Below are 16580 nucleotides of genomic sequence, written 5' to 3'. Positions count from 1 at the left end.
CTTTCTAACATCAAGTGTGTGAATCTGCAAACTATTATTTTTATAATAGTAGAAGATATTGCATTTTATCAAAAAATGGTGCATTTTGGTATTTCGATACAGAAATAGAATCTAACAATTTTATTTTTATTTTAAAAAAAGTAATCTCATCTAGCAATTTCACTTTTTAATTTTTTTTAAGAAAGCAAAAATCTCACCAGCAATTTAGAAATCCCACTTAGTGATTTCAAAAACTCGCCCAAATCTCATCCAATAATTTCAGAAATTTCTCCCATAATTTTTTTCTTTTGCAAATTGTCTCTTATATTCTAGTAAAATTAAAAAACGTAATTTTTTTTAATTTCACAAAAAACTCCATATATGTAAAAAAACTTGCGGTGTGAATCATGAGGATTTTTTATTTTTATATTTTATAAAATTGTTGAAATATAATGTGCTAGGAAAAAAGCAAACACATGAAAGTGTGTGGCTGTGTTTACAGGTGGGATTGGTCATTGCTGTTTTTGGATCGGAGGAAGTATAATAACAATAAATTCATAAATAGATGTATTTAGAGAACCACCTGATGACGACAAAGTTAGGTAAGAAGTTACTAACATCCACACTATTGCAAATTTACAATTATTTATCACTTACTAGCAAAAGGTATGTGATAAACGCAAATGAGAAACAATTTTTTTTTCATAAATTTGATATTTTCGAATTATAAATTTTTTCATAAATTCCCTAGTATTATCGTTGGATTTTCTATTGACAATTTTCGGAATATTATATGTAATTTTTACCATTAAAATTTTTTTCACTCCTAACTTTTTTTTCTTAAGAATAAAGAGATTCGAACCCACATATCTAAACAAGTATAAAGAGACTATGCCATTTAAGTTATATAATTCGATGACATTTCACTCCAAACTTAAAAAAATAACTTCATATAAAATGCTAATTTAACAATTAGAAGTAACCTAAAAAAGCAAACAACCAACAATTCCGTGACAAAGTTTAATCAATCTTATTCTAACAATTCTATTGTATATGTTCATTTTTAGCTCTCTTTAAATTAAAAAATTAGCACTTTTCATAAGATCAATGGTGAGGACAATTAAAAACTTAGCATTTTTCATGAATTCAGGAGACCTGATCCCTGGATTCCATGTATCAAGATCCTTAGCCATGTGATCTTTATATATAATGTAACATGATCATGTCCTTTATTCCTATGGGAAACATATGAATATTCATGATACCTTATCATGTGTCTCAACTATATATATCTTTCCGCGCCTACACTCATAATCTACATGAGACACCCAATATATAATGTTTATCTAAAGTTCTAAGATGATATATTTTTCTCTCTCTCACTCTCATATTTATATATATAATAATAATTTAATTCAATGATTATTAGTATAATATGTGTATTTAATTATGTGATATCATATTAATAAAGATGATTATTTTTTACATTGATTACATAAATAATTATTATTACAAAATAATGTTTAATTATTTTATTAATTTTTATACTTTTACCAAAATTTTAATTAGATTTTTATATTTTTTTAATTGAGTTTTTATACTATTTTTAATTTTATAATTAGGTTATTTTTATGTTAAAAACGTTAAAATTAACAGAATATTTTTTTCAAAATACATGCGGTCAAATATCTAATTAAGTTTTTAATTATGAATACCTTCAATTCATAAAGAAATATTCAGTTAATTTTAACATTTTTTATATTAGGAAGAACTTAATTATAAAATTAAAAAGTAATATAGAGACTCAATTAAAAAAATATTATAAAAATATTATTATAAATTTGATAAAACTATAAGAATCAATAGAATAATTAAACCAAAAAATAAATATACTTAGACAATTATATAAAATATTTTATGCTATTAATACATTAACATTAAACTGATACAATAATGTAAAACCGGTTGGAAAATAAATAAATAAGGAAGAAGAAATAGATATAAAATAAAGAAGCGTAAATAAATAACTTTAGTATTAATATTCACCAATATAATTATCTCAATATAATAGAAATAATTCATATATTTAATAATATATGTAGTAACGTAAAAAGAGAGGAAAAGAAATATTAGCAATGTATAGTTGTTGTGTATTATTTCAAGCGTGGCTTCCCCTGTTTATACAGTGACAAGCCTTCGTTTTTCAATCTTCATTAATTTTGAATGCCTTGGAAAATGATTCCTTCAATATGGGAAAGATTAGCCGCCCAATTTATAAGAGGAATTCTCCACATACAAGCGTTTCCCATACAAGCCATACAAGTAATTTATTTTTTCTTCTTTTTCTTTCTCCATGCCTTCATTTTTGAAGTGTTTCGTCTTTATCGTCATGTTTCTCCTCGTTCTTCTTTTGATTTTGCAATATTATATATTTTTTCTTCTTTGTTTGATTTTTTCTTCCCAAAAAGAATGATGAGAATATGAAATAAGAAAATGAAGAAGAAAAAGAAGCAGCAGAAGATGAGAAGGAGAAAGAGAAAGAGTTCTGAATTATGCATAAGGTGTACTTCAACGAATTTTGGGTGTATTTTTTAAATCCTTTGGGTGTATTTTTGTAATCCTTTGGGTGTATTTCTGTAATCCTTTGGGTGTATTTCTATAATCATTTGGGTAAATTTCTGTAACCGTTTGGGTGAATTTCTGTAACCGTTTGGGTGTATTTCTGTAATCGTTTGGGTGTATTTCTATAATTGATTGAGTGTATTTCTGTAATCGTTTGAGTGTATTTCTGAAGTTCCATTATCTTCAAAACAATTTCAAAGCTTGATTTCAGAAACCATGAAAATAGAAAAAAATGAAGCAAGAATACCAATGATAAACGCAGATAAAAATGAAAAGGCAAAGAGAGAACGCACGAAGGAGATCGAACAAATTTGACAAGAAACTCATTTTCATGGAGGAAGAAGAAGAAGAGTAGGAGAAGAAGAAGGAGAAAAAGAAGGAAGATGAGGAGGAGAAGGAGAATGAGGAACGCGAAGCACGCCATGGAAATCGTATAGGGGCCAACGTGCTTTTTGTTAAGTTTCTCCCAACTTGTATGACTTGTAAACCAAATGACTTGTATGTGTAGCACTCCTCTATTTATAAATGGGCATCCATTTATTACAACACTCCCCTTTGGATGTCTATTTAGGATTATACCTTATTAAAATCTTACTAAAGAAAAATCCAATATAAAAAAACTTTAGTGAAGGAAAAAGAGTACCATATCCTTTGTGATGGGACTGCCTCATTAAAAACTTTGTCAAGAAAAACTCAATGGAAAAAACCTGACCAAGAAAAAAAGTCTCCTCCTCTTGTCGATATCATTTAATACCTTGAAATCGGCGCATCCCAATCTGATGTACCAATCTTTCTAAGGAGGATTTTAGAAGTGACTTTATAAATAAATCTGACAGATTATCACTTGAGCGGATCTGTTGGATATCAATTGTTCCTTAATTTTGAAGGTCATGAGTGAAGAAGAATTTGGGACAAATATATTTTGTTCTATCACCTTTGATGTATCCACCTTTAAGTTGAGCAATGCATGCTGTATTATCTTCAAACAGAATAGTTGGAGCTATCTTATGATCAACCAGTCCATATGATGACAGAATATATTGGATCAAACTCCTAAGCCAAAAATACTTGTGACTTGTTTCATGTATAGCTAGTATTTCAGCATGATTAGAGGAGGTTGCTGCTATCGTCTATTTTGTGGACCTCCATGATATAGCTGTACCACTATATGTGAATATGTATCCTGTTTGAGATATTCCTTTGTACAGATCAAATAAGTATCCAGCATCTGCATAACCAACTAATTGTGACTTTGATTCATATAGATAAAACAAACCCATATCAACTGTTCCACGAAGATATCGAAAGATTTATTTGATTACATTCTAATGTCTTCGGATTGGACAGGAACTATACCTTGCTAGTAAATTCACAGTAAATGATATATCAGGTCGTGTATTATTAGCAAGAAACATTAGTGTCCCAATGACACTGAGATATGCTACTTCAAGAACAAGGATATCTTTATTTTCTTCTTTAGGACGGAATTGATCCTTTTTCACATCCAAAGATCTTACGATCATTGGGATACTTAATGGATGTGACTTATATTAGAGTTTAGGGTTTAGGGTTCTTTATTCATCAAATAACATGCACAGAATCGAACCGGTCGACCGAACCCAAACCGACCCAAGCCTAACCTATTAAGCACCCAAACGAAGCCTTCTTCTTCATTTTATCCCGGTGATGCGCTAAACAAGTGGGAGAATCACATCTACAAAACCTAACATCTCCGAAAATTCAATTGTCCGTAACTTTCAATTCGGAGCTCCGATTGACGAGCCGTCAGCGGCCACGCGTTCGTCTTAGAATTCTCTACAAAACCCATGGATCAATTTGGTAAAAATCTAACAATTTTTTACTCAAAAATTCTTCCCTAATTTCGAAATTTATGATTTTGATTTTGAGAAATTATGTGATTTTGATGTTCTAAGATCAAATCAGCTCGTGGATAGTGTTGGGTTTTGTTGATTTCATCGATGGATAAGGTAAGGAATTGTTGAATCCTTGCGAATTATTGAATTAGTGAACCCTATGATGATTATAGTGATATTGTGTGAATTATATTGTGTTCTTGTTGATTTAGAGTTCAATTGGACGGTTTGGAACGAAATCCGAGTGATTAAACTTGAGAAATTGAAGTTTGGAAGCTTATAGCTTGTGAAATGAGAGGTCTTTAAGGTGTTCCTAACTTAGGGAGGAATTGGCTAAGGTATGGTTTTGATTTCTCGTAGTTAATGTTTAATGTCACGTGAAAACTTAAGTTAGAAGACCTTAAGATAGGAATGAATTGAATGAATAATTGATGGATTGTGTATAAAGGATGAATGAATTTGTATGTGTTGGATTATGACTTTGATGAGTATAAAATAATGATGATTATTGATGTGTTGAGGGTTGATGGAGAGTTTGTGAAATTGAATTGAATGGATTGGTTGAGAAAAGTGTGGTTTGATTTTGTAAACGATTTAATATTAGAAGTGGTTTGATTTTGAAATAATTCGATACTAGAAATGATTTGAATGACTAAAAGTTGTTTGGTTTGGTGGTTGGGACCGTTGAAGGGTGGCAAAAGTCCAAGTTTTAGGGGAGATGCTGCCAAAATTTTTATGAAAATAGGAGGTTTTGTTTGAAGTGGTTATTTAGAAAGATTTGAATTTTTAATGTAACACTTTACCACACAAAGTCTTATACTTAAGTCATAAAATTGAGGTGGCAAGGTGTTACGACATCTCAAAATAAAACACACAGTAAAAAGGTGGATAAGATTGAACGAAAAAGATAATATATATATATACACACACACACACACACACACACACACACACACACACACACACACACACACACACACACACACACACTCGACTCGTGAAGCAAAGACCGACCAAAGTATACATATACATATATATACACCCCAAAGTAACCCAAAATAGAAAACTGACAATCTGTTTCTTCGAGTCAACCTCCAAGAGGGACAAACATAAAATACAAGGTGGAGAATCTATATACATATGTAAATACAAACAAAATACAACCCTGAGTGCCAATAGTTCTTCGCTTCCTCAGAGTCTCTAGAATACATAGTGTGGTGCTTCTCAACTTGTATTTGAAAAATAACAACATGTACGGAATGAGAACCGGAAGTTCTCAACATGGTAGTGGTGTCCATATATATAGTATATAAGGTCCTCGAAAACCCAGAGACAATTCTAGAACTTTGACACTCAATTTTTAAAACTTAAAGATTTAAAACAGTAGCCATGAGTGGGGTAGCTCTCTAATATTCTTAATTTTAACTAAACTCTAAGTTGAACCAGCAACTATTCACCTTCCTCCACAATCCTCTAAAACACCGGTAGGACCATACAGACAAACAAAACAGTCAAAGTAAATACAAGTAGAATACAAATACGGCAGGTAGTAAATATAGCAGGTAAACATAACAATCACATTAGCAAACTCAATTAATGCACAATCAAGCAATACAAACAATGCATGCCTTTTCTACTGGCCGTGAGCTCACATGTCGGTTACTTTGCTAGAACCCGACACACCCGATAGTTAATCCGGATATGACATGCCTCCACACTCTTAGAATATAGTGCTCGTCACACTCTTGAGATATAGTGCCCGTCACACTCATGGGATATAGTGTTCGTCACATTTTCTGGGATAAAGTGTTCTCACACTCTTGGAATATAGTGTCTGCCACGATCTCAAGATATAATACCCGTCACACTCATGGGATACAGTGCCTGACACACTTTCCAAGGTAAAGTGCTCCTACACTCTTAGGATATAGCGCCCGCCACGCGCTTGGGATATAGTGTCCGACATACTCATGGGATATAGTGCCCAACACACCTTATAATAGAGAGAAAACTCAACATACTCATCATCAAGAATCTCAATCAGATTTCCATTATCATGTTCATTCATAATCATTTACATTCATTCATTCAATATCATTATGGTACTTCCTCAATTAATCAATCATAGCCATAGTCACTGTCTACCAAGGATATAGTTCTCATCACACTCTTGGGATATAGTTCCCGTTACACTCTCTACTGACACTCACTATTTATCATTACCACCCATATACCCTCTCTTGTACACTCACATTTCATAAATTCATATCTCAATTCAATCTCAAGTTCATTATTTATCATCATCATCATCGATCATCATTCACTTCTCATTCAACATTGCCAACACCTCATTACTTAGTTACTCGCTTTATCCACACTTTTCAATTCAAATCCCCCACTTTAAAACCTCTCTTCACTTCTAAATCACTATTTCTTCCTAGTTTAACCCCCTTCATTGCCCTTACAACTCAATTATAGGGTGTTAGAAAGTAAAAATAGAGGTTTAGAGGTTCAACAACATGTTAAGATCATAAAAATACAACTTTGCTGAAAATAGGGTCCCATGTACGCATGCATGTTCACGCGTACGCGGTGGTGTACTTTACCCTGCTCACGTATGCATTTTATAATTTTATTTTGAGTTATTAAGAAAAGGATTACGTTTTGATTTTGTTTTATTTAGAAAATAATAAATTATGTTTTGAGTTTGAATTATTGATGAACAAAATGGGAGGAATGATGTTGATTGAATGAGAATGGAGAATGATGATATTATGATTTTAAAAGTATGATTTTGAATGAAATTGAATGATAATGAGAATGAGTTTGAAAATGAATTTGAATTTGATTGAGATATACGTGACGGAGTAAGAGGCAGTTGCGTTGTCCACTTGTTTCGGATAAAGACTGAGACTCGGCTCCGGGTAAGATGCAGTGGTGCTACCCACTTACTTCGGATAAGAGTTGAGAAGTTGGGTAAGATGCAGTGGTGGTATCCACTTGCTCCGGATAAGAGTTTAAGACTCCAGGTAAGATGCAAGGGTTAATTTTTGTCGCCGCTTGCTCTGGATTGAGAATTGTAACACCACCTGGGTAAGAGGAAAGGGTGAGGTGGTCCCCTTACTCCGGGTACACGGATAAGATGCAAGGGTTGCGCGCGATGTCCTACTTGCTCCGTGTTTGATGTTTGGTCCAGGGTTAACTACCGGACATGTCGGATATTTTGGCTTTATAACCGACAGATGAGACTCATCTGCCATAGGGCAGGCATATATCATATGCAAATATGTGTTTTATTTGATTGTGCATTAATTGGGCTTGCCTATGTGATTATTATGCTTACTTGCTATATTTTCTACCTGCTGTATCTGTATCCTACTTGTGTTTGCTTTGTCTGTATTGCTTGTCTATGCACCGGAGTTTTGGAGGAATGGAGAAAATAGAAAGTGAAGGATTGGATCACAATTAGATTAGAGTAAATCGATAGTGAATTTTAGGCTTAGAGTTTAAAGAGATAGAAAGAGAACTATAGAATTAGAGTTAGATTGAGACTTGGATACCTTAGAAAGTTTTACCAAATTTATGGTTTAGTTTATTCCTTTAAGTTTATATCTGAGTGTCGGAGTTTTAAGAATGCCTCTGGCTTTTTCGAGACCTTTTATATTAACTATGTGGGCACATTTACCATACTGAGAATTCTCGGTTCTCATTCCATACATATTTCTGTTGCTTTTGAGATGCAGGTTGAGAGGCACCTCGCTGAGCGTCTGGAGTTTCCGTGGAAGCGAAGTTGGGTTTGTTTTGAGATGTTGTATTTTGTATTTATGCTATGTATATATGTAGATAGATTCTCTTCTGTATATATTTTATGTTTGTCCCTCCTATCACCGCTATCATGGGCCACGTGGTTGTTCCCTTGAGCTGCCATTGCCGTTTTATTTCTCTATTACTTTCTAAGTCCAGTAGGTAATTTCTTTTTGGAATCCTTGATATATCAGTTTCTGTTATATGTGGCTGAGATTTTGTGGCGTTATTTAGGATTAAGCATCGGTGCTTGCATGTCGTGTTTGAAGTCGCTGTTGTTGCTTCGAAAATGGTCCGACGCTGTGGGAGTTGCAGGACGCAAGGAAAATGGGTTTTAATGCGTTTGGATTTTGTGATTTTCGACGAGTTGATGTAGGAGAGTATGCTTAAATTCATTTTACTTTCAAGAGTTGTTATAAGTCGATAAAAGTATGAAAAATGTATTTTTATAATTACGTGACTCTTATGAATTGAATTGAACTGTTTGGATGGATGTAATTATTTACTTGATTGATTTATTGAATTATTAAGGAAGCTGGTTATTTTGGTTTGATGTTTTGATTTGTTAAGTTGGTTATTCTTGAATTGATTTTTCTTGAATTACTTGAAGAGGTTTAATGTTGGAATTTAGTTTAATTTTGGAAATGTTTGATATTAGAAAAATTCAAAACTGGAATTTAGTTTGATTGTGGAAAAGATTTAATATTTCAAGCTAGTTGGAAACGTGTTGGAAAATGTAGTTTTGATGGGACCCGTAAGGGTGGCATAGTCCGAATTTTAGAGGAGATGCTGTCCAAATTTTTATAAAAATTGGAGACTTCGTTTAAAATAGTTATTTAGAAATATTTAGATTTTTAAGAATTTTATAATTTGATTTTTGCAGTTATTAAGAAAAGGGTTACATGTTGAAGTTTGATTTATTTAGAAAATAATGAATTATGTTTTGAATCTGAATTATTGAAGAAAGTAACAAGAGGTATGATGAGAATGAGCGTGAGAATGAAGATTGATTTTCTAGTATTATTTTTGAATAATTGAATGATAATGAGAATGAATGTGAAAATAAAATTGAATTTGATTGAGATACCTAGGCAGTAGCAAGGATTGTGGTTCGTCCTGCTTGCTCCAGGTCAGTGATTATGATGCCTGGATAGTAGCAGCAGTAGTGGATTATTCCACTTGCTCCAAGTTGAGCTTTTAAACACTCGCCTGGGTAGTAGCTGTAGTAGTGGTTCTTTCAGTCGCTCTAGGTTAAGTGGGTAGTAGCAAGGGGGTTGTAGCTCAAACCCACTTGCTCTGCGATGGGTGTTTCCGTCCAAGGTTAGCTACCAAGACATGTCGGGTTGACTATATAACCAACAGATGATATCATCAGCTATAGGATATGCATTCATCATGTGCATTTGTATGCTTTGCTTGAGTTTGAATTTGACTGGGTTTGCCTAATTGTTTAACTGTTATTAACTGCTATCTAAGTTATTTGCTGTAACTGCTATCTAAACTTGTACTTTTCTTGTCTGTTTCGCCTGTGTTTATTTCTGTTGTGGTACCTTTGAGATTGGGTATTGATGATGGGATGACAATTTGACGTTGATTTGTTTGAGCTGGAAGCTGTGATTGGTTTCTTATTGAGATTTTAGGAAAGTATGAAAAATCAAACTGGTTCAACATAGACTTAATGAACCTATGCTTGGAACAGATTGGTCATTCATATAGTCTAGGAAATTAATTAAGATTTTTTTATAAGAAAATAAAGGTTTTGGTTTCTGGATCTTTAAATACTTTTTTTTAAAAGGAAAGGCTTTGTATGTTTAGCTGTTGGTTTTTTAAGGTTTTAAAGATTTATAGGACAAACAAATATCACTGTTCTAAAATCAATTTTTCTTTTTATACGTATCTTTTTATAGCAATTTTTAAAAACCCTCTATTGAGAACCCTTTCAAGGATGATGTTCTCACCTCCTTGCAGTTTTATCTTTTCAGGACGGACGAAAAAGCTTGCGGAGTTTTAGTTAAGTACTTAGATGTGCTGTTTCTGTTTATTTATTCATCCCTCGCCCTTATTATTAAAATACTGTAAGAGGGATAGGAGTTGTATGTTTTATATGTATATTATATTTATTAGCTACTTATGTAAGAAGTTTTGTATATAAATATATGTTTGTTTGTTTTCAAGATAAAATATTTTTTTTTTCCAGTTTTCAAAGAAATTCGTGATACGGTTTCGAGTCAAAGGCTCCTATTTTATTATTAAGTATAGAAAATAGTCGTAATACTTCTTACTATCAGAGTGGCGCAGCCAGAAGCGTGACATTCTGATAGTGAGGGTGTTACAACAAGTCGAGCTTTGTAGTGTACAACTTTATTTTTCTCATTTCGTTTTCTCACAAATACCCATCTATATCCAACAGGTTTTATATTTTCTGGTGTATGGACTACAGGTCTAAAGACTTCACATTTTGTAAGTGAGTCTATCTCAGCCTTCATAGCTTTTTCCCATTTTGGCCAATCATTCCTTTATCGACATTCTTCGACTATTTTTGATCCAAAATCCTTATTTTCATGCATGATATTTATTGCCACATTATATGCAAATATTTCATCGACAATTGTCTTATTTCGGTCATTTTTCTCCTGTGAATACATAATTTTTCGAGATCTCGTCATTTTCACAGTTTTTAGTTACGTGAACGTCTTCTGGTGTCAAAATTATATCAAAATTTTGGACAACTGCTGGTGTCTTTACTATGTCTTGATCTTTTTCAACAGGAATAGTATTTACCTCTTTTCTTTTTCGAGGATTTTTATCTTTGGAACTGACAGGTCTACCACGCTTCTAGCGTGAATTTGTTTTAGTTGCCACTTGTCCAACATGGACATCAATTTGAGTTGGGACACTTTCAACTGGTATATAAGATTTGGTTATCCTCTTTGTATCAGAAAATGCATCAGGCAATTCATTTACTATTATTTGTAAATGTATAATCTTTTGAACTTCTAGTTCACATTACCCTGATCGAGGATCTAAATGCATCAAGGATGATGCATTCCAATTAAGTTCCTTTTCAAGAAGTTTATTCTCTCCTAAATGTTGAAAATTTTGATTCATCAAAATGACAATCTGCAAATTGGATTTTAAATGCATCTACATTTTGTATCTCAAGATACCTCACTATAGAGGGAGAATCCTATCCAACATATAACCTTGAATTTCTTTGGAATCCCATTTTAGTGCGAGAAAGTGGTGCAATGGGAACATATATCACACACCTGAATATTCTTATATGGGAAATATTTGGCTGCTGGCCAAAAGCTAATTGCATAGGAGAGAACTGATGGTAACTTGTTGGTCTCAAACGAATAAGTGCTGCGTCATGTAAAATAGCATGTCCCTAAGTCGAGGTTGGGAGATTTGTTCTCATAAGTAAGGGTCTAGTAATTAATTGGAGATGTTTAATAAGTGATTCTGCTAACCTATTTTGTATGTGAACATGAGCTACTGGATGTTCAACTCTTATTCCGTTAGCCATACAATAAGTATCAAAGGTTTGGGAAGTAAATTCACCGGCATTATCAAGACGAATTACTTTGATTGATTTTTTTAAAAAACTGTGTTTTTAATCGAATAATCTGAGCAAGTAACCCGCAAACACCAGGTTGCGAGAAGACAATAAGCACACATGTGACCATCTCGAATATGCGTCTATTAGGATTATAAAATATCTAAAAGATCCACATGATGGATGAATTAGTCCACATATATCACCTTGAATCCTTTCTAGGAATTCAGGGGACTCAAATCCAATCTTTACTGGTGATGGCATTAAAATTAGCTTTCCTTGAAAACATGCAGCACAACGAAATTCATCGAATTTAAGAATCATCTGGTTCTTTAGTGAATGTTCATGGAAGTTTTCAATAATTCTCCGCATCATGGTTCTTTCTGGATGACCCAATCGGTCATGCTAAATTATAAATTCATTTGGGCTGGTAAACTTCTGGTTTACAATGGCATGTGATTCAATTGCACTAATTTTAGTATAATATAACTCGAATGAAAGTGAGGATAACTTTTCTAATATAACCTTTTTATTTGAATCATGAGTTGTGATACATAAGTACTCATGATTTTCTTCATTCATTGTTTAAATATGATATTCATTTCGGCGAATATCTTTAAAACTCAACAAGTTTCTTAGAGACTTGGTAGATAATAGTGCATTGTTTATTATGAATTTTGTTCCTCCGGAAAATAAAATTATAACTCTTTCGAAGCTTTCTATCGCATTACCTGAGTCAATAATAGTATTAATATATTCTTCTTTTGGCACAAGATAAGTAAAATATATATTCTTCTTTTTGCAAACTTACACTATTTGCAAGGCAAGCATCTTCATTATATATTTTTGCTATTTTTTTCAAAGACAAATAATAATAATAATAAAATGAGTAGCAGTACATGAACAATCAAATTGTATTTCTGATTGGAATTATTTTTCTAAGAAACACGGTACATAAAAGTAGTGTCATATTTTAAAATTTTATTATTATTATAAAACATGACACATTAAATAATTTCAAAATTTTTAAACATAAACATTAATATTTTATTAAACATTATTTATATACATCATACTTGAAATTTAAATACATTAGAAATAAAATTTAACAAAAAAAATTTACATTATTTATTTACATGAGTACTTTAACAAACCCACATATTAAACTTTTCTATCATTGATCAAATGGCCAATATTTTCTTCAGGATCCTTAAAAAAATCAGATACATCATAATGAGTGGTGTAATTTTTAGCAACATCATTTAAGATAAAATTTGTTTTCTTTCCTTTGTCATCCTTTTTCAAGGATACTTGATAAAGATCAACTAGGTGCCCCAGGGTACGTTAAGTATGCGACCAATTACCTTTTCCACCACAATGGAAACATTTATCATTTGTTGATTTATTTTGCCCATTATTTCTTTTTTTATCCCACTTCTGGTGAGATCCTTTCTTATGAATATAATTTTTCTTCCTTCCATAATTTTTTTTGTTACCAAAACCTTGCCATTTACCTCTTCTGGGGTTATGATTTGCCACATTGCTTAAGGAAATGGAGCTGGGCTAGCTGGACGCGCTTCATGATTTCTTAAAAGTAATTCATTGTTACGTTCAACAACAAGAAGACAAGAAATTAGCTCATAATATTTTTTAAATTCTTTTTTCTCGGTACTGCTGCTATAGGAGCACATTCGAGGCATGGAAGGTCGAGAAAGTTTTCTCTAACATGTCATTATTAGTTATCTTTTTCCTACGTAATTATATTCGTGAGGTAATTTGGAACATTGCTGAATTCTTTTCATTTATGAATTTAAAATCCTGTGGACTTAAGTGCGTCTACTCATATCGGGTTTAAAGAAGTATCACTGTCTTTTGAGGATTATACATTTCTTCAAAGTTTTTTCATAGATCTGCAAGATCTTTCAATGTGAGGTATTCATTTTTTAATCCTTCATCAAGATAACAACAAAGGAAGATCATGGCTTTGACTTTATCCTTCTGGGATGCATTATTTTCATCTTTAATGGTATCTTTAAAATCTATTGAATCAAGATGAATTTCAGCATCTAGTATCCATGATAAGTAGTTGTTTCCAGATATATCAAAAGCATTAAATTCAAGATGAGAGAGTTTCGACATAATGAAAATTTATTATCAAAGTCTTCCTAAATTTTGATCAGAGTCTTATACTAATAACGTGTTGTAAAATAAATAAAAAAGAAGAAATAGATATAAAATAAAAAACATAAATAGATAACTTTAATATTAATATTCACCAATATAATTATTTTAATATAATAGAGATAATTTATATATTTAATAATATATGTAGTAACATAAAAAAAATATTATCAATGTATAAAAAAAAGAAGAATATTATTACTGTATATTATTTCAAGCGTATAACTTCTCCTATTTATACATATGACAAACTTTCATTTTTCAATTTTTATTAATTTTAAATACCTTAAAAACTAATTTCTTTAATATAAAAAAATTAGTCGTCCAATTTATAAATAGACATCTCCATTTATCACAACAAAACCAACATTAACCCCATGTTGGCTTGTCTCACAAAGAGGTAACCACCGCCATCTATATTTATAAACCTAACAGTCTAATACCAATATAATGGCCAACAACCAAGTTTCAATAAAATCCACTCATGCCACATGTGGAGGATTATTTTCACGTACAAAAAGTAGTGTAGACACAATCTCATGTGTTGGTGCTAATTCATGACTTTGAGAAAAAAAAAAAAAAGACATTTTAGCTAATTTTGTAAGCACAATATTTAGTTTGTCTTTGAACATTATTTTAAGATAAAAATAAAAATTAAAAACTCATCTGATTATAAAAACATAGACATACTNNTGTCTTAAAAAGTAGAATTTAAATATATTTTATAAGAAACAGGCTGAGTTGGCCGGTTGGAATTTGAAGTAGAATAAAGTTTAAACCAATCAAAGTTGGGTTAGGTTAATTAACCTTTTAAAAATAATTTAGTCAAATCAAACCAAGTCAATCTAAAATATAATGGTCAATGGTCAATTAAGCTTTCAAGCAAGGGCCATGCATGTTGATGCTTGCTCATTATAATTCCTACTTTTTCTTAAAAAAAAAATATAATTTATTATGTTGTATGCAGAGAAAGCTGTATGATGATGAATCAAAAGCAAACAGAAGAGCAGAAAGGGTTGATGAATTTAGGGTAAAGAAATTGGTAAATCAGAGTTTGAGTGAAAAGAAATGGGAAAAAGGAAGAAAAGAACAGAAGAATACTATTTAATATTTCCACTTTCAAAGGAAGGGGCGGCTTCTTGCATGGCTTTTATTAAGTTTTCATTGCTGAATTTCTGCGAGACCTTCTCTCATAATTAAGGCTTGTTTATTTTTTATTTAATACATTTATTATTATTATTTAACAAGAGGCCAAGCTTCTTTGTCAACCAACTATAACTCAAATTAGGAGTGTTTCGTGTTTGCAGTATGATTTAGATCGGTTTTGAGTAAAAAATTTATTCAATTTGAACACTAATTTTATTTGTGGTGCAGTTTGAATTGGATGATTTAAAAAAAACGGATATGATCCGATCCAATTTCAAACGGTTTGGATTTGATTGGATTTATAATTTTATAAATTAAAAAAATTAAATACATATAACAAGTCTAAACATGAAATTTTAAATAATCAATAATGATATAACAAATTTCAACAATATTTTAAAAAGCCAACAATAACATAACAATAGAAATAAAATTATACGTTAGTTAAAGCAAATAAATAAATAATATTTTGAACATAAAATATTTATTAAATAATAATAATACATGAATAATATAAAATATATAAAAATTAAACATGTTATAAGTATAATTGTAAATATAATAATAAAATAATAATATTATAGCACATTGTGTTATTTGGATTAGATTGGATCGGTTATGAAAAGTAGATCCGAAATCCGATCCGATCCAACGGTTTGCAAAAAATAAAATCCAATCAAATCCGACTTAGTGCGATTTTAATCTATTTTCGGTTTGGATTGGATTGGATGAGCGATTTAATTTGGATCGGTTTGGATTTGAACATCTCTAATTCAAATGATATAATTTTTTTATACTCACCTAAAAATTATGGGTTCAAGTCTCATTCCTAATTAAAAAAAAAACTTCTTATGATTCATTTTCTTATTAAAAAGTTTGAAAATTGAATTAAATCAATCGATTTAATTAAATTAATAAAAAATTAATTATTAAACCAATTTAATTTAGGACGAGTAAAAATTGATTGTTAATGAATTAATTAAAAATTAAAAAAAGAAAAGCAAAAAAGAGTTAACCGGTCAAACTATCTTTATTTTAATATTTAATAAATTTAAAATAATAAATCACAAAAAATAACTTTTTTTAAATAAAGATATATATTGTATACATAAATATATTATTTTAACACATAAAAAAATCACAAGGTAATATAAATTTGACAATATATAATGTCTATTGGAATTGGATTTTGATTTTTTTTAGCAAGTAAATTTAAAGTATGAAATATTTTTATCTTTAAAATTTAATAATTTTAACTAAGTGAATTTTTGAAAATTTTATTTCAATACAAATGGATGACAATTAAATTAAAATACAAAAAAAAGGATTTAGCAATCGAATTTTACTTATTTTTTGTGTTCACTTTTAAAGTAATTATTCAAAGATTTTTATAAAAGTTTAGATCAATTATACAA

Source organism: Arachis duranensis, chromosome 1 (genome assembly GCF_000817695.3).
Source record: "Arachis duranensis cultivar V14167 chromosome 1, aradu.V14167.gnm2.J7QH, whole genome shotgun sequence".
Classification (NCBI taxonomy): Eukaryota; Viridiplantae; Streptophyta; class Magnoliopsida; order Fabales; family Fabaceae; genus Arachis; species Arachis duranensis.
The sequence above is the reverse complement of the archived record's forward strand: the minus strand, read 5'-3'. Positions refer to the sequence as shown.